Source organism: Tursiops truncatus, chromosome 6 (genome assembly GCF_011762595.2).
Source record: "Tursiops truncatus isolate mTurTru1 chromosome 6, mTurTru1.mat.Y, whole genome shotgun sequence".
In the NCBI taxonomy this organism is placed as follows: domain Eukaryota; kingdom Metazoa; phylum Chordata; class Mammalia; order Artiodactyla; family Delphinidae; genus Tursiops; species Tursiops truncatus.
The window spans coordinates 78196880-78221763 of NC_047039.1; the positions used below are offsets into that span (position 1 = coordinate 78196880).

The 24884-nt window shown below is 40.5% G+C and overlaps 1 protein-coding gene across 2 annotated transcripts in view; it reads right to left on the minus strand.

Annotated features, from left to right (window-relative positions):
- Nucleotides 1-24884, minus strand: part of LOC101334385 (protein SPATA31F1-like) — a 115156-nt gene that overhangs the window by 45828 nt on the left and 44444 nt on the right. For both annotated transcript variants that reach the window (XM_073806244.1, XM_073806243.1), the window contains exons 3-4: nt 16483-16618; nt 15659-15728 (exon numbers count right to left, since the gene is read on the minus strand). The gene's annotated coding sequence lies outside the window, so the exon portion shown is untranslated. The remainder of the gene's footprint in view (nt 1-15658; nt 15729-16482; nt 16619-24884) is intronic.

A 24884-nucleotide genomic window follows, 5' to 3' on the forward strand; every position in this document is an offset into this window, starting at 1 on the left:
CTACTCAGCCTGTGCGTCTGGAGCCTGTGCTCCGCAAAAAAGAGAGGCCGTGATAGTGAGAGGCCCACGCACTGCGATGAAGAGTGGCCCCCGCTTGCCACAACTAGAGAAAGCCCTCGCACAGAAACGACGACCCAACACAGCAAATATAAATAAATTAATTAATAAACTCCTACCCCCAACATCTTTTTAAAGAAAAAAAAAAAGAGTAGCCCCCGCTCGCAGCAACTAGAGAAAACGTGCGCACAGAAATGAAGACCCAATGCAGCCAAAAAATAAATTAAAAAAAAAAATCCTGAAGATGCCACCAGAAAACTACTAGAACTAATCAATGAATTAAGTAAAGTTGCAGGATACAAAATTAATACAGAGAAATCTCTTGCATTCCTATACACTAACAACGAAAGATTAGAAAGCGAAATTAAGGAAACAATCCCATTTACCACTGCAACAAAAAAAGATAAAATACCTAGGAATAAACCTACCTAAGGAGGCAAAAGACCTGTACACAGAAAACTATAAGATACTAATGAAAGAAATCAAAGATGACACAAACAGATGGAGAGACATACCATGTTCTTGGATTGGAAGAATCAATACTGTGAAAATGACTATACTACCCAAAGCAATCTACAGATTCAATGCAATTCCTATCAAATTACCAATGGCATTTTTCACAGAACTAGATCAGAAATTTTTACAATTTATATGGAAACACAAAAGAACCCAAATAGCCAAAGCGATCTTGAGAAAGAAAAACAGAGCTAGAGGAATCAGGCTCCCTGACTTCAGACTATACTACAAAGCTACAGTAATCAAAACAGTATGGTACTGGCACAAAAACAGAAATATAGACCAATGGAACAGGATAGAAAGCCCAGAGATAAACCCACACACATATGGTCACCTTAGTTTTGATAAAGGAGGAAAGAATATACAATGGAGAAAAGACAGCCTCTTCAATAAGTGGTGCTGGGAAAACTGGACACCTATAGGTAAAAGAATGAAATTAGAACACTCCCTAACACCAGACACAAAAATAAACTTAAAATGGATTAAAGACCTAAATTTAAGACCAAACACTATAAAACTCTTAAGAGGAAAACATAGACAGAACACTCTGACATAAATCGCAGCAAGATCTTTTCTGACCCACATCCTAGAATAATGAAAATTAAAAGAAAAATAAACAAATGGGACCTAATGAAACATAAAACCTTTTGCACAGCAAAGGAAACCATAAACAAGACAAAAAGACAACCCTCAGAATGGGAGAAAGTATTTGCAAATGAAGCAACTGACAAAGGATTAATCTCCAAAATATACAAGCAGCTCATGCAGCTCAATATCAAAAAAACAAACAACCCAATCCAAAAATGGGTGGAAGACCTAAATAGACATTTCTCCAAAGGAGACATATAGATGGCCAACAAACATGAAAGGATGCTCAACATCACTAATTATTAGAGAAATGCAAATCAAAACTACAATGAGATATCACCTCACCCTGGTCAGAATGGCCATCACCAAAAAATCTAGAAACAATAAATGCTGGAGAGGGTGTGGAGAAAAGGGAACCCTCTTACACTGTTGGTGGGAATGTAAACTGATACAGCCACTATGGAAAACAGTATGGAGCTTCCTTAAAAAACTAAAAGTAGAACTACCATATGACCCAGCAATCCCACTACTGGGCATATACCCTGAGAAAACCATAATTCAAAAAGACACATGCACCCCAGTGTTCATTGCAGCACCATTTACAATAGCCAGGTCATGGAAGCAACCTAAATGTCCATCAACAGATGAATGGATAAAGAAGATGTGGCACATATATACAATGGAATATTACTGAGCCATAAAAAGGAACAAAATTGGGTCATTTGTAGAGACGTGGATGGACCTACAGAGTCATACAGAGTGAAGTAAGTCAGAAAAACAGATATCATATAGTAACATGTATACGTGGAATCTAGAAAAATGGTACAGATGACCTTATTTGCAATGCAGAAATAGAGACAAGACGTAGAGACAAATGTATGGATATCAAGGGGGCAAGGGGTGGGGTGGGAGGAATTTGGAGATTGGGACTGACACATATACACTACTGATACTATGCATAAAGTAGACAACTGAGGGGAACATACTGTATAGCACAGGGAACTCTACTTAAGGCACTGTGGTGTCTTAAATGGGAGGGAAATCCAAAAGGGAGGGGATATATGTACATGTATGGCTGATTCATTTTGCTGTGCAACAGAAGCTAACACAACATTGCAAAACAGCTATACTCCAATAAAAATTAACTAAAAAAAAAAAAGAAAAATACTACGTTACAGTTTGAATGACTGAATTTCTCATCAAAAACCATATAGGGGGCTTCCCTGCTGGCGCAGTGGTTGAGAGTCCGCCTACTGATGCAGGGGACATGGGTTCGTGCCCCGGTCTGGGAAGAATCCACATGCCGCAGAGCAGCTAGGCCCGTGAGCCATGGCCACTGAGCCTGCGCGTCCGCAGCCTGTGCTCTGCAACGGGAGAGGCCACAACAGTGAGAGGCCCAAGTACCACAAAAAAAAATACATATATATATATATATATATATATATATATATATATATATATGCCAGAAGACAGTGTAACAACATCTTTAAAGTGTTAAAATTCCACAATGTTATAGCCAGCTAAAATGTCCTTCAAAAATGAAGATGAACTAACATGCACCCAAGTGTTCAAACTGCCAAGATATGGAAGCAACGTGTCAGTCAACAGATGACTAGATAAAGATGTGGTATATATATACAATGGAATACTACTCAGCCATAAAAAAGAATGAAATTTTGCCATTTGCAACATGGATGGACTTAGAGGGTACTTATGCTAAGTGAAATAAGTCAGACAGAGAAAGGCAAATACTGTATGGTATCACTTATATGTGGAATCTAAGAAATAAAACAAACCAGTGAATATAACAAAAACGAAAGAGACTCACAATATAGAGAGCAAACTAGTGGTTACCAGTGGGGAGAGGGAAGTGGGGAGGGGCAAGATAGGGATAGCAGGTTAAGAAGTACAAACTATTATGTATCAAATCAGGGACTTCCCTGGTGGTGCAGTGGTTAAGAATCTGCCTGCCAATGTAGGTGACATGGGTTTGAGCCCTGGTCCGGGAAGATCCCACATGTCACGGAGCAACTAAGCCCATGCACCACAACTACTGAGGCTGCACTCTAAAGCCCACGTGCCACAACTTCTGAAGCCGCACACCTAGAGCCCGTGCTCCACAACAAAGAGAAGCCACCGCAATGAGAAGCCCGCGCACTGTAACGAAGAGTAGCCCCCGCTCACCACAACTAGAGAAAGCCCGCGCGCAGCAACGAAGACCCAACGCAGCCAAAAATAAATAAAGTTTTAAAAAAATTAAAATAAAATAAAATAAATAAGCTACAAGGATATATTATACAAACACAGAGGGAATATAGCTAATATTTTACAATAACTATAAATGGAGTATAACCTTAAAAAATTGTAAATCACTAAAAAAAATTATAAATCAAAAAAAAAAATTATAAATCACTATGTTGTACACCTGTAACTTATATAATATTGTACCTCAACTATGTCTTAATTTTAAAAGTTTTTTAAAATTAAGATGAACTAGAAACATTCTCATAAGAAAGAAAACTAACAGAATCTGTCACCAGTAGACCTGCTCTAAAAGATATTCTAAAGGAAGTTCTTCAGGCCTAAGAGACATGATCCCAGAAGGAAAGTTGAAACTTCAGGAATTAAGGAAGAACAAAAGAAAGTGTAAATATCAGGATAAACAGACGATTTTTCTACTCTTAAGTACTTTAATATATGTATGAATGTTGAAACCAACAATTACAACATTGTATTTATAGATGTAATACATAAGACACTGATAAAGGGACATGATAAAGGGAGCTTTGTGGTTGTAAGGCTCCTGTGTTTCACTCGAAGTGATATTAAATTTAAATAGACTGTGAGAGCTGGGTATGTATTATACATTATAATCACTGGAACGACCACTAAAAATGATGCAAAGCTACATGGCCAACAGCCAGTAAATAAGTTAAAACAGAATATTAGTAAATATGCAAAAATTCCAATAGAAGCCAGGAAAGAGGAGCAAGAAACAAAGAAGACAAACAGGAAAATAATAAAATGTACAACTAAGTCTAACCATTTCAATTATCACAGTAAATATAAATGGTCTATATATATCAATTAAAACAAAGAAATTCTCACATTCAATTTTAAAAGACGAAACTATATAACAATATGCTGCTTTCAAGAAACCTACTAGATAGATAGATAGATAGATAGATAGATAGATAGATAGATAGATAATGCAAACACTAATCAGAAAAAAAGCTGGATTGGCTCTTTCAATGTCAGAAAAAGCAGACCTCAGAACAAGGAAAACTACCAGCAGTAAAGAGGAAACTTTTATAGTGAAGAATTGGACAACTACCCAAGAAGAGAACAATTTTAAATGTATATGCTCCTAAGAACCCAGAGCTCCAGAATACATGAAGCAAAAACTGATAGAAAAGAGATAGAGACAAATCCACAAGTATACCTGGACATTTAAATACCCTTCTCTCTGTAACAGGTTGACCAAAAATTAGCAAGGATATAGAAGACCTGAACAATACTATCAACCAACTTGACCATATTGACATTTATAGAGCACGGCACCCAACAGGAGCAGAATACACATTCATTTCAAGTGCACATGGAGTATTCATCAAGATAAGCCATATTCTGGGCCGTAAAACAAACCTTAACAATTTTTTAAAAACTAAAATTGTACAAAGTATATTGTCTGATCATAAAATAATTAAACTGCAAGTCATTATTTAATGACTAGAAAGATTTCTGGAAAATCCCCAAATATTTGGAAATTACAAAACGCTGATGGAAAAATTTGCTGATGAAAAAAATCAGAGAAGACCCAAATAAACAAAGAGACCTATTAAGTTTAAAGACTGGAAAATTTAATTTAGTTAATGTTTCAACTTTCCCCAAACTGATCTGTACATTCCCAGCAGGATTTCTTATAGATTTATACGGAAAAGCAAAGAAAGTAGAATACCCAAAACAACTGAAGAAAAGAAAAGTAAAGTGGAGGACTCCCATTACCTGATTTCAAGGCTTACTACAGTAACCAACACAGTGTGGTACTAGAGAAAAGAGAGACACAAAAGTCAATGGAACAGAATAGAGCAGGGATTGGCAAACTGTGACCTGTGGGCCAAATGTGACCGACAGCCTATTTTGAAAATAAAGTTTTATGGAACATAGTCATGCTTATTCGTTTACATGTTGTCTATAGTTGCTTTCATGCTACAATAACTGAGCTGAGTAGTTGCAACAGAGACCATCTGACCTGCAAAGCCTAAACTATTTAATATCTGGCCCTTTAGGGAAAAAATAATAGTCAATTCCTAAAACAGGGAGCCCAGAAATAGATCCAACACATAAATGGACAAATGATTTTTGATCAAAGTGGAAAGCCAAATCAATGGAGAAATGATAAGTCTTTTCAACAAATGGTGCCAGAATAATTGTGCATCCATTTGCACCCCCCTCACAATAAAGACCAACTGATTCTTGACTTATACCTCACACACTCCAAATTAACTCAAGATTGATCACAGACCTAAAGGCAATGTATAATACTAAAACTCTTAGAAGAAAACACAAGAGAACCTTTGTGATTTTGAGCTAGGAACAGAGTTTTTAAATATACTATCCAAGCAAGATTCATAAAAGATCACACTGATAAATTGTACTTCATCAAAATTCTGAACTTCTGCTCTTTGGAAGATACTGTTAAGAGAATGAAAAGACAAGCCACAAATTGGGAGAAAATATTTGCAAATCAGATATTTGACAAAGGACTTTATCCAAAATATATAAAAAACTCTCAAAACTCCACAGTAATAAAAGAAACAACCCAATTTTAAAATGGGCAAAAGAAGATATACAGATGGCAAATAAGCACATAAAAGATGCCCCACATCACATGTCATCAAGGAAATACAAAATAAAACAATGAGGATGGACCTAGAGTCTGTCATACATGGTGAAGTAAGTCAGAAAGAGAAAAACAAATACCATATGCTAACACATATATATGGAATCTAAAAAAAAAAAAGGTTCTGATGAACCTAGTGGCAGGACAGGAATGAAGACGAAGATGTAGAGAATGGACTTGAGGACACGGGGAAGGGGAAGGGTAAACTGAGACGAAGTGAGAGAATAGCATTGACATATATACACTACCAAATGTAAAATAGATAGCTAGTGGGAAGCAGCTGCATAGCACAGGGAGATCAGCTCGGTGCTTTGTGTTCACCTAGAGAGGTGGGATAGGGAGAGTGGGAGGGAGACGCAAGAGGGAGGGGATATGGGGATATATGTGTACATATAGCTGATTTACTTTGTTATACAGCAGAAACTAACACGACAGTGTAAAGCAATTATACTCCAATAAAGATGTTAAAATTAAAAACAAAAACAAAAAACAATGAGATACCACTAAACACCTATTAAAATGGCCAAAATCCAGAACACTGACAACACCAAATACTGGCAAGGATGTAGAGGAACAGGAAATTATCTGTAATGTTTTGTAATGGACAAAAGCCTTGAACAGACAGTTAACCAAAGAAAGATACACAGATGACAAATCAGCACGTAAAAAGATGTTCAATATTATTAGTCATTAGGGGAATGCAAATTAAAGCCACAATGAGATACTATTATAAACCTAATAGAATGCCTAAAATCCAAACCAAAACAACAACAAAAAACTGATGTTATCAAGTGCCAATCAGGATGTAGAACAATTGGAACTCTCATTCTCATACATTGCTGGTGGAAATGCAAAATGGTACAGCTACTTTGGAAAATATTTTAGCAGTTTCTTATAAATTTAACAGACTTACCATACAGCCCAGTTATCCTAGTCCCAGGTATTTACCTAAGTGAAATGAAAGCCTCTGATGACACAAAAACCTGTATGTGCATTTTTCTCATTTTCCTCTCATTTTCAGCCTTGATCCTGCCACCAGATGTCTCAACTGCTTTTGGCTTCTCAGCTTGACTCTCAGTTTTTCTTACAAACTTTCCTTATAACTCTTCCTAATCATCCTGTTCTTTGCTGCTTCAGTAAGTTACGCATCTTAGCGTCAGCCCCTGGAACCTAACCCCTAGCACCAGCAAATACTCCACCTAGGACTAGTAGTTTCAATTATAAGCATGATGTCATGCAAGCCCATTGCTCTGTTTTATCCATAAACATTTTACTTTTTAAAAATAAATACACAATAGCATGCACTCTCTAATGGGCCCTCTACTAATTTTTGTTTTTGTTTTTGTTTTTGCGATACGCAGGCCTCTCACTGTTGTGGCCTATCCCATTGTGGAGCACAGGCTCCGGACGCGCAGGCTCAGTGGCCATGGCTCACAGGTCCAGCCGCTCCGCGGCATGTGGGATCTTCCCGGACTGGGGCACAAACCTGTGTCCCCTGCATTGGCAGGGGGACTCTCAACCACTGCGCCACCAGGGAAGCCCTCTACTAATTTTTAACACACTGCAAACTACCAAACTATGAAGTCTTACAAAAATTGGAATAAAACTTCTCTAATGGCTCTGTTTAACTGAAGAAAATCCTGAGACTGAAAGACAGTACATAAAAATAAATTTTACAACCGCTTATCTATACGTATAAGGACTTTCCTAATGCTCTTCAAAACAATTCAGAAATACAAACAAGGGGGCTGGGGCTCAAAAGTAAGATTAGATCAGCTTTTTTTTTTTTTTTTTTTTTCTTTGGCAGCACCGCAGCCTGTGGAATCTTAGTTCCCTGACTAGGGATGGAACCCGGGCCCTCAGCAATGAAAGTGCAGAGTCCTAACCACTGGACCGCCAGGGAATTCCCTAGGTCAGGTTTTTTTTTTTAAAAGCTACTTTTTTTGGTGTATGTGTTCGAGTTTAAAATTTTTGACCCAACCTCCCACCAGCACTGTTACTACACAAAATAAATATAAAATTACAAAAAGTGCTACTTAGGAATAAGAAGGGTATCCTGATTGTGTATAGGACTGACATGTAGCCTAACCTTTGGGATATGGCTATCAGGGAAAGCCTTGCAGAGGAAGTGACATTTAGGCTGAAACTGAAAGAGTGAGTTTATCTGAAGAAGAACGTTTTAGACAGGGAATAATGTACACAAGGGGGTTGAAGTGGGAAAGCACTTGCACTATGAGGAACTGAAACAGACAGTACAGTGTGGTGATGAAGTGCCCAGGTTCCAAAGTCAAATGGCCTGGGTTTGAATCCCAGCTATGCCCCCAACTTGCTGTGTGACCTTGGAAAAGTTACATAACCTCTCTGGACCTTGGTTTCCTCATTTATACCTACCTCATAGGGTGTTTGTAATTGTTCAGTAAATATTAGCTTATTACTATTATGACTGGTGAGATTAAAATGAAGCAGTACTACAAGATGTTGGAGGGCCACAATATCATAGAGGTTTTTAGGCCCTATTAAAGATTTAGGATTCATTCTAAATGTAATGGAAAACTATTGAAGGATTTTAAGTAGGGGTGTGGCATCATGAACCTTGTGTTTTAAAACATTAATCAATTGACAAATATTATGCTTCTGCCTTGTGGCAAAAAAAAAAAAAAAAAAGTCTCTCATGAGCTAAACTTTTCCTATCAGTCCAGGCTTCTTTTCATTCTCTCCTTTGCCCCTTGATCTTTTCACATGTGATAGTCACTTTCTGGTAAGTATTAAGCCAATTCGAAGTTCAGCCCTCATAGGAGTGTTCTTCCCTTCCCCCTCCCACTTCTCAAACACAGTGTCCCAGTGTCAGGGAAAGTCTACTACTCTTCCCTGGAAACATGGGAGTACAGCTGGTCTCCGTACTCTTTTTTTGTTTTTTTTCTTTTTTTGTGTGTGTGTTTTCTTGCGGTACGCGGGCCTCTGATTGTTGTGGCCTCTCCCGCTGCGGAGCACAGGCTCCGGACGCACAAGCTCAGCGGCCATGGCTCACGGGCCCAGCCGCTCCGCGGCATGTGGGATCTTCCCGGACCGGGGCACGAACCCGTGTCCCCTGCATCGGCAGGGGGACTCTCAACCACTGCGCCACCAGGGAAGCCCTCCGTACTCTTTTTCTGCTGGTCTTCAATTGAGCTGTTTCACCCTGTTTATCTCTAATCCACCCCTGACTGTTAGTTTCTGTCCTTCTGGAATCCACTTGGGATCAACAAGCACCACCACCAACCTCCATTACGGCCATCATCTCAGTGGCTCCGGTGTCCCTTGGTCTTGCTGTCCTCACAGTACTCTAGAGCTACACAGGGACTGTTGAATCTCTGCATTCTAAATACAGACCACTGAAAACGAGCAGCCTTTTGGGAGGAGTTTTACCCAGACACTTGCCTTCACAGATGCTCCTTCGTTGCCTACTCTCCCCTTCCCCACCTCCACATCAAACATAGAGCTTCTCCAAGGTTTGTACCTGCCATCAGGCTCAAAGGGTCTCAGATCACCTTCGCACTATCTGAATATTTCTGTACATCCTCCCACCTCCATACCCCTACTCTCAATGAAAGTGCTTTCTTTTACTTCATCATTTTCTCTGGAGGTAGTTTCCCCTCCATCATATGGTTCTTCTTTATGGTGGAGAACATACTGGTGGAATGGCTACAAGGGAATACGATTGGATTTGGGAAACATGATTGGGGTTAGGATGTCTGTGAAACAAATCCACATTAGTTTATTATTAAAATACCACCTCCATTTAAATTATTTGTTTATTGTCTGTCTCCACAAGATACAAGCTCCAAGAGGGGTGGGTCTCCCTTGTCTGTCTTCTTTACTGCTACATCTCCAGCACCTAGCACAGACTGCTACTCAACAAATATTTATGGAAAGAATGAAAAAAATAATATGAGCAAACCAATAAATAATGAGTGACTTGTGCTACTGGCACTAGGATCCTTTGGAGCACTCTGAGCAGAGGATTGAAGCAATCAGATTTGCAGGTTATCAAATGTCTCTGTATGGACTAAATGTTTATGACCCCCTTACAAATTCACATGTTGAAACCCTAACCCCAATGTGATGGTATTAGGAAGTGGGGCCTTTGGGAGGTAATTAGGATTAGATGAGGTCATGGAGGTGGAGCCCTCATGAATGGGATTGTACCCTTATAAGGGTCATGATAGAGCTTGCTTCGCCCTCTGTTTTCCACCATCTGAGATTTCAACAAAAAGATGGCCATCTAGGAACCAGGAACTGGGTCCTCACCAAACACTGAACCTACTGACTGGCACCTTGATTTGGACTTCCCAGCCTCCACAGCCAAAAGAAATAATTCCTGCTATTTATAAGCCATCCAGTCTATGGTATTGTTATAGAAGCCCAAACGTACTAAGTCTTCAAGTTGTCACGTCATCATAAGCAGCAGTCTGTATTATCCTCCCAAGTAACAGTTATTAAATTAGTTCTCAAGTATACGTATTTCAGTGGGAGAATTCATTACTGTAGATATTCAAATCTATGAACAACTTCCCCAGAAGAGCTGAGGAGATGTCACAAACCTAAGACTGCCTCCTCCTCTTTCTACATCACCTATTTTTACCCCCTCCATCTCCTCACACCGCAGCCCTTTATTCAGCTGCACTAGTTAGCCATTGTAACCCTTTCCGAGAATTTAAGCTGAGATCTGGATACACAGCCCACTCTGATATGGTATTTGCATTTCGTGCTTAATTTGTCTAAAACATTACAAATTCTACACTCCTACATTTCTACTGTAATCATAATACTATTTTGGTACTTCTCTTCTGCAAGTGAGATTAGCATTTCCATATAAAATAGAAAAACTGCTGGTCGTCTCCCTAATGTGTCTAGGGGCTTCATCCAAGCCTGAAGTTTAAATTCTCAGCACCTGGGACAAGACATCTGTTTATGCAAGTTTCTCAGTGCACTGAAGTGCTGCTGTGGACTCCCGCCTGGGTCTCTTCATGTCAGCGGATGACCTGGCTGACTTTTCCTTTGGTAAAACAGAAGGAACCTGAGATCAGAGATACCATTTGGGAGTTTTCTCCTAAAACAACATCTCTTGTTCCTAACCCTTATAGGATTTTCCAACAAAATGACAAAGCATGGAGGCTGCACCATTAAAGGAGGTGCCAGGAAGCCAGTGGTTCTAGTGTCCAGAATAAAGAAAGCTTAAGGGCTTTGCAGCTAGTGCTCACACCCAGAGCAGAACCAAGGGAGTGTCTCAGGAAGGGGCCTAGAAGAAGCAGAAGAGCCCCCAACACATTTCCATCAAGATCGGGGACATTTACTCCTGATATTGATGAAGATTTCTGGTATGACTGTTGGTGACTGTGTGACTGCTGGTCTCATTTTATGAAATCTTGCTGTCAGAGAACTAAAGGTTTAAGCAGGACAAAGAAACAAACTTTTCAGACAGGGTCAGGAACATGGAGAGAAACTTCCCAGATGACCTTTTTGGGCATATTTTTCAATTCCATAACTCTAATTCTGACCTTAAAAATCTACAAGTTGTTCATCAACTCATTTCAGTGTCTGAAGAGTGAGGAATAAATTGGGAAACTGCATCACAATTTAGATGTATCCAGGCAAGAACCCAGACTGAGAAGACATTGGTTGAAGCTGGAAAAGAGGGCAAGAGGCCAAAATCACAGATTGTGGAACTACAAATTAACTTGTTTCAGGGTCATCTTAGCAAGGACTCTGGCTTGCATGTCAATCCACAGCCCTAATACCCTAACAGAAAGAAAAGTGTTAAGTCTTTACGTTGCGGGGATAGCAGCAACTGTTTCCCCAGAAATCACCTGAGGTTGAAAAGGCAACAGTGAGAACCTGGGGCTCCTCTCAACCTCCAGAACCTTCTCTCTGGTCTTCTGGCACCTGGCATGTCCCAGGGATTTAATCCTGATCCAGTCTACTCATCTTTACCTGATCGTTTTCAGCATGGCCAATATTCCTCTCCCTTTACCTCATCCCTTCAAAGTAGGCTCTCGGCTAAGGGAGTTCAGGATGCCTTTATGTGATATCCTTTCCCACGGCTGCCATACCACTGAGCTGTCTGCCGCTCCAAGCCATGCCCAAATGTCAGGAAACTGAGCCCATTTTTCCTACGTTGAAGCAGGCGACTTAAAAGGAATAATACTGTAATGAAATTATAGATACTTTTCCTATCTTAAAAAATTTCAGTATGGTGGTATTATTATTTATATTATAATAAATAAAATAATATTTTCTTTAAATATTTTATAAATTCCTAAGTATATTTTTTCTAAAATAAAATAAACAAGTATATATTTAAATACTTTTATAAAAATGAATAGGTTAAACATAAACACTTAACCTATTGCTATAACAAAATACTATTTTTATATAAAAATTTCAGGAAAAAGTTTTTCCACACATATTCTAAATATACCCTAATCATGCTTCTATCCTCTCTATCCTAGCCTAACTCCCACTAGAATGTAAATCCCTCCTCCACAATGATGTGAGTCCTCCCCATCCTGCCAGAATATAAGCTTCATGCGAGCAGGTACTCCTTTTTTGTTCACCACTCTATACCTAGCTCCAAGAACAATGCTTGATAAACAGTAGTCACTCAATAAATATGGCTGAATAAGTGAATGTACATCTGCATGCATCTTTACCCAAAGACAGGAACACTAAAGAAAGAAATCAAGTGGAGGCAATAAGAATGCCTATGTTACTTGGGTCTTGTTACAGTATTAATAATGGATAACATTTATTAAGCACTCATTAGGTAAATACGCTAGGCACTATGCTAAACACTTGATATGTAAAAATATGATATAGACACTATTATTAATTTTATTTTTTAAAAATCTGAAGAAAACAATTTTTGAGAAGTTAGTATTATGATGGACCTACATATAATATCTTTTTTAATTTAGCAAAGTACTAAACCATCTTCATGAGTTACTCTTCATAATAAAATTATAGAATAAAACAGTGTTCAAGTTCTTCTTATTCGGATTCTCAAAGTCACAAAGGAAGTAAAAGAGGTGCAATAAGGATTTTGATTCCTTAATTCTAGTATATGGCCAAAGCAGCTCAAATTTCTTCCCAGAAGACAAATACAAACATCTGTGGTACTGTTGCCTATGTCACAAGGTTCTGGTGGGGGAAAGTTAATAAGCGATCACAAAATTCTTTGTAAATACAAAGTGCTATAGAAATGCAAAACATCTACAACAACAATAATTAGTTCTAATCACCATCTATTTTCTGTGTGCAGCTGTCTCTCAGAATTCACTTTGGGAGCTTAATCACCCCATCTCAACAAATAAAGTAACCTCCCTCTTTCTCAGACCCTACTAAGAAGCTGTCCCTCATTCCTCCCCACAGCCATGCCCAAGCCACCCTCCACCCCCTACACACATCCTTCTCCCACATGATGAGCAAAGGCTGAATGCTGACATTATTAAGAAAAAAGAGTTCAGATTGAGCCTTGAGCCTTTTAAAACCCTTGAATTTTAAACAAAATTGGGCACAAGGTCCTGGAAAAATATAGACATTTCAAACTAGAACTCCCCCTCCTGCCCTACACAGGTAGGGAACTTTTCCTCCCTCTGAGTTCCAGTAATGCTCAGGTAACTATGCTAAAATACCAGGTTGATAAATTGTTTATTTAGCAATGTAAGGCTCATAAAAAACACTGAATACTTATAGCAATCATGACACTGATCAATTCAACATTCATGTTTGTACTGTCTATGGCTTCTTGAGTAGTTGTAAAAGAGCATATGGCCCACAAAACCAAAAATATTTACTATCTAGTCCTTTATAAAAGTGGTTTGTCAGCCTTTAATAGGGTATGAATATATGTAGAGAAAAGGTCTGAGGCCGGAGTCCTAGGGCGCTCCGATATGATAAGAAATATGAGATAAAAAATATGAGGAGGAGCAGTTCATGATATAGGCAGGAAACCAGGGGAGTGTGGTATCTCCAAAGTCAAGTGAACATCGTTTTGAAGGTCTCAAGGAGTGATCGACTATGTTAATATTGCCTAATGGATAAGCAAGATGGGGACTTAGAATTAAATCCTGAGTTTCATAAACTGCAGGCCACTGGTGGCCTTCACAAGAGCATTCTCAGTGGAATGGTAGGAATGAAAGTCTAATTGATGTGGTAGGTTCAGGAAAAAATGGGGAGAGAGGCACTGGAAACAGATAAGAGTTATGCTAGAAAGGAGAACAGAGAAAAGAGCCATAAATTGAAAATGGTTGTAGAATAGAGTACATTTCTGTACTGTTTGTGGTTTGTAGTTCTGTGATTTGCAGTTCTGTGGTTTGTTTTTTGTTAAGATGGTATATCACAGCATGCTTGTGTGCTGATGAGAATATGGGAATGATCCAGTAGAGATGAGAATGATGATGAAAATGGGCAAGGAGAAGAGGTTAAATTATGATACACTGTGGAAACTGCATCCTTACTGGAAAGGGAGTTTCAGCAGTTGGGTGAAGAGACTCCCTGTGTCAAACACCTAGGGTAAGCAAGGGTCCTCAAAAAAGAAAGGGAACAATTTATTTGAAACAGAACAATTAAGGTGGGCCCTGAGGCAGACAGCTAGCTGGCCTCACTCCTGTAAAAGGTAGTGGTTTTCACCTAATGGAAAGGGCCAGGAAGGGAAGACCTTGGCTGAGCTGTCCAGGGATGGAAAGCATCCTGCAGACTCTGAAAACAAACCTGACTTGAAAGCCATGTTGCCTGCAATAGGCAAACAGCACTCCCTAGGTTGGTTTTCCTTTTGTTATCCTTTACTAACATCTCATTCAGATATTCCAGTTTTCGATAAAGAATCTCACAAAAACCGTATGTTCACGTGAGAATCCGCATGGTAAAAGAGCACAATCTCCTTGAGGCCAGCCAGGGCAGTGAGGGAAACTGTGATCAGGAAAGGGTGAATGAATTCCACAGGTGATGCCTAGCCACAAAGTCCACACAGCCCTTGATTTTCACTCCTTAAAAATTTTGTGTCGTATTTAATTAAGAGGAAAACTCACAAATTCATAGAAGATGAGGGGCATAAAGGAGGGACAAGTACTAGTAAGATCATGGGTATAAAGGCATACAGTTTCTCTTATAAAACAAAACTCTGAACTTTCATGGTTTAACTCTCCAGAAAGACTCTCCAGGAAGGGAGGGGAAGTTCAGCAACCCTGTCCCCTTAATTTCTCCTTCCCAGGTGCGTTCTTTAAACCCAAGAACTGTAACTGACCCCAAGAGTACAATGTTCTTTCTTTCACATTCTGTTACAAGTGTAGTACTCAAAAGTCCTCCTGCCTTTGCAGGGTAGAGACAGACTAGAACATTCAAAAGCCTTTCCAGGAGACTGGGGGAGAATGAAGCTAACAGAAACTGCAGACGCAAGAAAACAGAAATATGAAATCTAGGCACATGGGCTTTGAAGCCAGATGATCCTGGATTTAAATCATGGCTCTGCCACTTATTGGTTATATAACCTTGAGCAGGTTACTCAACCTCCCTGAAGCACAGTTTCTTCATCTATAAAGTGAGTAAATTTCTACCTACCTGTGTCAGTTCAGGTCCAAGAAGTAGACACCAAGATCAGACTAGACTTGCAAGAAACTGGGGGAAATGCCTGTGGAAAAAAATGGGGAGAAAGCTAGAGAAGGCTGAGATCTGCCAGACAGTGACACACATCTAACCTGTGAGAAGTGAGGCAAAGAAGGAAGGTAGGAGGGGCCTTAGAATGCCATGAAGCTTTCAGAGAGTATCTGAAAGCTGATGTAGAATCCTCAGGCCAAAATCATCTGTCAGAGGCGTCCTCTGTCTCACAGGAATGGGCCTGCTGTGTACCACCACTGTCTGGAAAAAGACCACAGGAAACGTGGCCTCGGAGCAAATGTGGTGGTGTATGTAGATCAGAGCAGGTGGGGCATCAACTACGCTGCCCACAGTAGGAGATCTGAGAGACACATTCCCATGGTCGCACACATCTCCTTCTCCACAGGGGACTGGGGAGCAGCTCCTCCATGGTTCCATGGGGCCTCTCTTCCTAAGCAAGGGCCCACTGAGTGGAAAAAACTACAGCCCTCATCACTGCTGCTGATCTCAGGCCTGCAACTGGTACTCATACTCTGCCTCCTCCTTTCTAAATTCCCCTCACTGTCATCTGTCACCTTGGCTGGTCTTGTTGATTCACCTGGTAGTGTGACCTGAGCCTTCATTCCTGAAGTAGGTAATCATGCTGTGGGTAACCACATCCTTCTCAGACTACAGTTGCTGCATGTGTCCATTCAAGAGGGCAAGGAAATACCAGGAAATGCCCAACTGCATCACAGAGATTCCACACATATTCCCTCCCTGTTCCCATTGGGTAAAAACACCCTTACCTTCTCCTGCTGATCAGGGTCAATTACTTCTGCCAATATGGTGGCTCTTCTCTCAGGCTGGTCCCTGGACACAGGAGTCCAAAATGCCCTGGTGGCAGCCATCGCTTATAGTTCAATAGGATCCTTGCTGTGTCCCCTGGCAAGAGTACACCTTCTTTAGAGATCAGAACCTCCAACTCTACAAAGCTCAGAGGTGCAGGGATAGGAAGTATAAAATCCCCCACTGGGTCATTGTGAGTAATGGTAAGTGGGGTTACTTCTGCTTGTACCCCTTGCTTCCCAGAGCCATGTATTCTTCCCATACACACACTGGCACTTTAGCTGTGCCTTTAAAAGGCTATTCAACATTTTCTGAGACCAGCTGCCCCTGGTTGGTATAGTATGTGATATGACCAGTGGACCTATGATCATGGGCCCACTCCACACTTCCTTCACTATGAAGAGGCTCCCATGTTTGGATGCTAAGCTGTGTGAGAATCCCTGCCTGTAGATCAGGGATTCAGTAAGCCCCTAAATAGTGATGCTGGCTGAGCCATTACAGGTAGGAAATGCAAACCCATACCCCAAATAAGTCATATATTCCTGTGAGGATGAACCACTGGCCCAGCCATTGTGGGAGAGGCCCAAAGCAGTTGACTTGCCACCAAGTAGCTGGTTAGTCTCCTCAAGGAAAAGTGCCCTATCAAGGGCTCAGCATTGGTCTCTATTGCTGACAGGTTGAATATTCAGAGGCAGCAGGAGCCAGAATTCCAAGGGCCTGCAACGTGATTGTCCCACTGGAGCTTAACATATGCCCATACCGCACCATTTTCTACCACTGACACTTCCAACACCATAGTATCCTCCAGATCCTATTGGCAGAGACTTTCCTTTTCTAGGTCTCACTCAAAGCTGGCAGCCTTTGGTCACTCTATGTGAGCCAGAGCAATAAACCTAGCTGTAGAAAATATTGCTTTCCAAACCCAAAGAGGACTACTGGTGCTGTGCTTCCATCTTTGTGGTAGGGGACACAAGATGCAGTGATTTGTTTTTTACTTTGGAGAGCTATCCCAACATACTCCTGACCATTGGAATCCTAAAAACTTCACTGAAATGGCAGGTTCCTGAATCTTTGTAGGGTTTTTCTCCCATCCTCTAGAGCACATCAGCATGCCATCAATGAAATGGATCAGTGTGATGGTCTGTGGAATGCCCAAGCTGTCCCGATCTCATCAAGCTATATTATGACTGGGCAGGAAAGCTGACATAGCCCTGAGGCCAAAATGTAAAGAATATTGTTGGCCATCCCTCGTGAATACAAACTGTTATGACCCTCTTTTCTGATTGGAACTGAAAAGAATGCTTTTGTCAGATCAATGGCCATATACCATGTACCTGAAGTCTTATTGATCTACTCTAGCAATTACATCAGATCTGGCACAGTAGCTATGATGACGGCTATTGCTTGTTTAAGCCAGCAATAGTCTTCAGTCGTGCTCCAGGGATGTGATATTGTTTCCGATTTATTATCGTGGCTGGGAGAGGAAGGAACAATTTCAAAGCTTCCCACTTGGCCTTCCTCATTATATCTTTTACCCCACAGACTAAGAACCCAACATGAGGGCTACCCTAACATGCAACTATATCAATGCAGTCAGGAACAGGAGAAATGACCACTGAGTGTATCCACAAACCCAGCAGGCCCACCTGGAGCCAGATGTGAGCAAGGACTTCATTTATTACGTGGTCCCTGTAGGCCTATTAGAGGTCCACTCTATTAGAACTATGCTGATGCTTTGGGTCTCCAGGTATCAATGTCAACTCAGACTGTGGGTCTAAAAATGTCTGGGTATTTTGCCTTTCCCAATATACAATCACCCAAGTAAACATCCACAGGTCCCTTTGGGAAAAGAACTAGGGAAATCATCATAGTGTATACCTGCCATGCTTTGCTACCTATTTTTCTCCTGGGGACATCATGCTCTATTACCACCTCCGCAACTCCATGCAGCTCAAGTCCCTTGGCTGTTCCCTCAGACCCTGAAGGTCATTTCAATTATTATGGTCTCTATTACAATGAAGCGCCTCATCCCCATGGATATGTATGAACTCAGCTCTGCGACCACCTCTCCTACAATGAGCCCTGACCTGTAGAGAAGAGCCACCACTGTGATGCTAGTGCTACTCTCACCAGTGCTTTCCTGATGGCCTTGGTGAATGGTGTGTTTCCTGAGCTCTCTCATGGAATACAATCAATGGATATGTTTTGTATCCTCACATAATATAGTCATTCGTCCTTGGCCACTTTCCTCAGCCTTCTACTATCTGCCAAGATAGCTCAAGCATTTCTACTTCACTCAACATTGGGCATCACTTTCTTTCTTTCTTTTTTTTTTTTACTATTTAGTTTTAAGAGTTCTTTATAGCTCGGACCTTCAAGATGGCAGAGGAATAAGATGTGGGGTTCACCTTCCTCCCCACAAATACATCAGAAATACATCTACATGTGGAACAACTCCTACTGAACGCTGGCAGAAGACCTCAGACTTCCCCAAAAGCAAGAAACTCCCCCAAGTACCTGGGTAGGGCAAAAGAAAAAACAGACAAAAGAATAGGAACAGGACCTGCACCTCGCGCAGGGAGCTGTGAAGCAGGAAAAGTTTCCACATACTAGAAGCCCCTTCACTGGCGGAGACGGGGGTGGCAGAGGGGAAGCTTCGGAGCCACGGAGGAGAGCACAGCAACAGGGGTGCAGAGGGCAAAGTGGAGAGATTCCCACACAGAGGATGGGTGCTGACCGGCACTCACCAGCCCGAGAGGCTTGTCTGCTTACCCGCCGGGGCGAGTGGGGGCTGGGAGCTGAGGCTCGGGATCCCAGGGAGAGGACTGCGGTTGGCTGAGCGAACACAGCCTGAAGGGGGCTAGTGCACCACAGCTAGCCAGGGGGGAGTCCGGGAAAAAGTCTGGAACTGCCTAACAGGCAAGAGACCACTGTTTCGGGTGTGCGAGGAGAGGGGATTCTGAGCACCACCTAAACGAGCTCCAGAGACGGGCGCGAGCCGCGGCCATGAGCGCGGATCCCAGAGACGGGCATGAGACACTAAGGCTGCTGCTGCTGCCACCAAGAAACCTGTGTGTAAGCACAGGTCACTATCCACACCTCCCTTCCGGGGAGCCTGTGCAGCCCGCCACTGCCAGGGTCCCGTGATCCAGGAACAACTACCCCGGGAGAACGCACGGCGCGCCTCAGGCTGGTGCAACGTCACACCGGCCTCTGCTGCCGCAGGCTCGCCCTACTTTCTGTACCCCTCCCTCCCCCGGCCTGAGTGAGCCAGAGCCCCCGAATCAGCAGCTCCTTTAACCCCCTTCTGTCTGAGCAAAAAACAGACGCCCTCAGGCGACCTACACTCAGAGGCGAGGCCAAATCCAAAGCTGAACCCCAGGAGCTGCGCAAACAAAGAAGAGAAAGGGAAATCTCTCCCAGCAGCCTCAGGAGCAGAGGATTAAAGCTCCACAATCAACTTGATGTACCCTGCATCACTGGAATACCTGAATAGACAACGAATCATCCCAAATTGAGAAGGTGGACTTTGGGAGCAACTGTAGACTTGGGGTTTGCTGTATGCGACTGACAGTTTTCTGGTTTTAATTTTTATCTTAGTTTAGTATTTAGCATTTATTTTCATTGGTAGATTTGTTTACTGATTTGGTTGCTGTCTTCCTTTTTCTTTTTATATAGAGATATATATATTTTTTCCCTTTTTCTCTTTTTGTGAGTGTGTATGTGTATGCTTCTTCGTGTGATTTTTGTCTGTATAGTTGTTACCATTTGTCCTAGGGTTCTGTCCGTCCGTTTTTTTTTGTTTTAGTACAGTTTTTAGCGCTTGTTATCATTGGTAGATTTGTTTTTTGGTTTGGTTGCTCTCTTCTTTCTTTTTTTTTTTTTACTACTTTTTAAATTGTTTATTTTTAATAATTATTTTTATTCTTTATTCTAATAACTTTCTTTTTATTTCCTTGCTCCCTCCCTCCCTTCCTTCCTCCCTTTTCTTCTAAGCCGTGTGGCTAACAGGGTCTTGGTGCTCCCCAGGTGTCAGGCCTGTGCCTCTGAGATGGGAGAGCCGAGTTCAGGACATTGGTCCACCAGAGACCTACTAGCTCCACATAATATCAAATGGTGAAAGCTCTTCCAGAGATGTCTATCTCAACGCTAAGCCCCAGCTCCACTCAACGACCAGAAATCAACAGTGCTGGACACCCTATGCCAAACAACTAGCAAGACAGGAACACGACCCCACCCATTAGCAGAGAGGCTGCCTAAAATCATAAAAAGTCCACAGACACCCCAAAACACACCACCGGACGTGGACCTCCCCACCAGAAAGACAAGATCCAGCCTCATCCACCAGAACACAGGCAAGAGTCCCTTCCACCAAGAAGCCTACACAACCCACAGAACCAACTTTAGCCACTGGGGACAGACATCAAAAACAACGGGAACTACGAACCTGCAGCCTGCAAAAGGAGACCCCAAACAGTAAGATAAGCAAAATGAGAAGACAGAAAAACACACAGCAGATGAAGGAGCAAGATAAAAACCCACCAGACCTAACAAATGAAGAGGAAATAGGCAGTCTACCTGAAAAAGAATTCAGAATAATGATAGTAAGGATGATCCAAAATCTTGGAAATAGAATAGAGAAAATGCAAGAAACATTTAACAAGGACCTAGAAGAACTAAAGATGAAACAAGCAATGATGAACAACACAATAAATGAAATTAAAACTACTCTAGATGGAATCAATAGCAGAATAACTGAGGCAGAAGAACAGATAAGTGACCTGGAAGATAAAATAGTGGAAATAATTACTGCAGAGAAGAATAAAGAAAAAAGAATGAAAAGAACTGAGGACAGTCTCAGAGACCTCTGGGACAACATTGAACACACCAACATTCAAATTATAGGGGTTCCAGAAGAAGAAGAGAAAAAGAAAGGGACTGAGAAAATATTTGAAGAGATTATAGTTGTAAACTTCCCTAATAGGGGAAAGGAAATAGTTAATCAAGTCCAGGAAGCACAGAGAGTCCCATACAGGATAAATCCAAGGAGAAACACGCCAAGACACATATTAATCAAACTGTCAAAAACTAAATACAAAGAAAACATATTAAAAGCAGCAAGGGAAAAGCAACAAATAACACACAAGGGAATCCCCATAAGGTTAACAGCTGATCTTTCAGCAGAAACTCTGCAAGCCAGAAGGGACTGGCAGGACATATTTAAAGTGATGAAGGAGAAAAACCTACAACCAAGATTACTCTACCCAGCAACGATCTCATTCAGATTTGATGGACAAATTAAAACCTTCACAGACAAGCAAAAGCTGAGAGAGTTCAGCACCACCAAACCAGCTTTACAACAAATGCTAAAGGAACTTCTCTAGGCAAGAAACACAAGAGAAGGAAAAGACCTACAATAACAAACCCAAAACAATTAAGAAAATGTGAATGGGAACATACATATCGATAATTACCTTAAATGTAAATGGATTAAATACTCCACTAAAAGTCACAGACTGGCTGAATGGATACAAAAACAAGACCCATATATATGCTGTCTACAAGAGACCCAGTTCAGACCTACAGATACATACAGACTGAAAGTAAGGGGATAGAAAAAGATATTCCATGCAAATGGAAACCAAAAGAAAGCTGGAGTAGCAATTCTCATATCAGACAAAATAGACTTTAAAATAAAGACTATTAGAAAAGACAAGGAAGGACACTACATAATGATCAAGGGATGGATCCAAGAAGAAGATATAACAATTGTAAATATTTATGCACCCAACATAGGAGCACCTCAATACATAACGCAAATACTAACAGCCATAAAAGGGGAAATCGACAGTAACACATTCATAGTAGGGGACTTTAACACCCCACTTTCACCAATGGACAGATCATCCAAAATGAAATTAAATAAGGAAACACACGCTTTAAATGATATATTAAACAAGATGGACTTAATTGATATTTATGACATTCCACTCAAAAACAACAGAATACAATTTTTCTCAAGTGCTCATGGAACATTCTTCAGGATAGATCATACCTTGGGTCACAAATCAAGCCTTGGTAAATTTAAGAAAACTGAAATTGTATCAAGTATCTTTTCTGACCACAATGCTATGAGACTAGATATGAATTAAGGAAAAGATCTATAAAAAATACAAACACATGGAGGCTAGACAATACACTACTTAATAATGAAGTGATCACTGAAGAAATCAAAGAGGAAATAAAAAAACATCTAGAAACAAATGACAATGGAGAAACGACGAACCAAAACCTATGGGATGCAGCAAAAGCAGTTCTAAGAGGGAAGTTTATAGCAATACAATCCTACCTTAAGAAACAGGAAACATCTCAAATAAACAACCTAACCTTACATCTAAAGCAATTAGAGAAAGAAGAACAAAGAACAAAGAAAGAAATCATAAACATCAAATCAGAAATAAATGAAAAAGAAATTAAGGAAATGATAGCAAAGATCAATAAAACTAAAAGCTGGTTCCTTGAGAAGATAAACAAAATTGATAAACCATTAGCCACACTCATCAAGAAAAAAAGGGAGAAGACTCAAATCAATAGAATTAGAAATGAAAAAGGAGAAGTAACAACTGACTCTGCAGAAATACAAAAGATCATGAGAGATAACTACAAGCAACTCTATGCCAATATAATGGACAACCTGGAAGAAATGGACAAATTCTTAGAAATGCACAACTTGCCAAGACTGAATCAGGAAGAAATAGAAAATATGAACAGACCAATCACAAGCACTGAAATTGAAACTGTGATTAAAAATCTTCCAACAAACAAAAGTCCAGGACCAGATGGTTTCACAGGTGAATTCCATCAAACATTTAGAGAAGAGCTAACACACATCCTTCTCAAACTCTTCCAAAATATAGCAGAGGGAGGAACACTCCCAAACTCATTCTACGAGACCACCATCACCCTGATACCAAAACCAGACAAGGATGTCACAAAGAAAGAAAACTACAGGCCAATATCACTGATGAACATAGATGCAAAAACCTTCAACAAAATACTAGCAAACAGAATCCAACAGCACATTAAAAGGATCATACACCATGATCAAGTGCGGTTTATCCCAGGACGCAAGGATTCTTCAATATACGCAAATCAATCAATGTGATAAACCATGTTAACAAATTGAAGGAGAAAAACCATATGATCGTCTCAACAGATGCAGAAAAAGCTTTCGACAAAATTCAACACCCTTTTATCATAAAAACTCTCCAGAAAGTAGGCATAGAGGGAACCTACCTCAGCATACAAAAGCCATATATGACAAATCCACAGCCAACATCGTTCTCAGTGGTGAAAAACTGAAACCATTTCCACTAAGATCAGGAACAAGACAAGGTTGCCCACTCTCACCACTCTTATTCAACATAGTTTTGGAAGTTTTAGCCACAGCAGTCAGTGAAGAAAAGGAAATAAAAGGAATCCAAATCAGAAAAGAAGAAGTAAAGGTGTCATGGTTTGCAGATGACATGATACTATACATAGAGGATCCTAAAGATGCTACCAGAAAACCACTAGAGCTAATCAATGAATTTGGTATAGTAGCAGGATACAAAATTAATGCACAGAAATCTCTTGCATTCCTATACACTAATGATGAAAAATCTGAAAGTGAAATCAAGAAAACACTCCCATTTACCACTGCAATAAAAAGAATAAAATATCTAGGAATAAACCAACCTAAGGAGACAAAAGACCTGTATGCAGAAAATTATAAGACACTGATGAAAGAAATTAAAGATGAAACAAATAGATGGAGAGATATACCATGTTCTTGGATTGGAAGAATCAACATTGTGAAAATGACTATACTACCCAAAGCAATCTACAGATTCAGTGCAATCCCTATCAAACTACCACTGGCATTTTTCACAGAACTAGAAAAAAAAATTTCACAACTTGTATGGAAACACAAAAGACCCTGAATAGCCAAAGCAATCTTGAGAAAGAAAAACGGAGCTGGAGGAATCAGGCTCCCTGACTTCAGACTATACTACACAGCTACAGTAATCAAGACAGTATGGTACTGGCACAAAAACACAAAGATAGATCAATGGAACAGGATAGAACGCCCAGAGATAAACCTACGCACATATGGTCACCTTATCTTTGATACAGGAGGCAGGAATGTACAGTGGAGAAAGGACAGCCTCTTCAATAAGTGGTGCTGGGAAAACTGGACAGCTACATGTAAAAGAATGAGATTAGAACACTCCCTAAAACCATACACAAAAATAAGCTCAAAATGGATTAAAGACCTAAATGTAAGGCCAGAACCTATCAAACTTTTAGAGGAAAACATAGG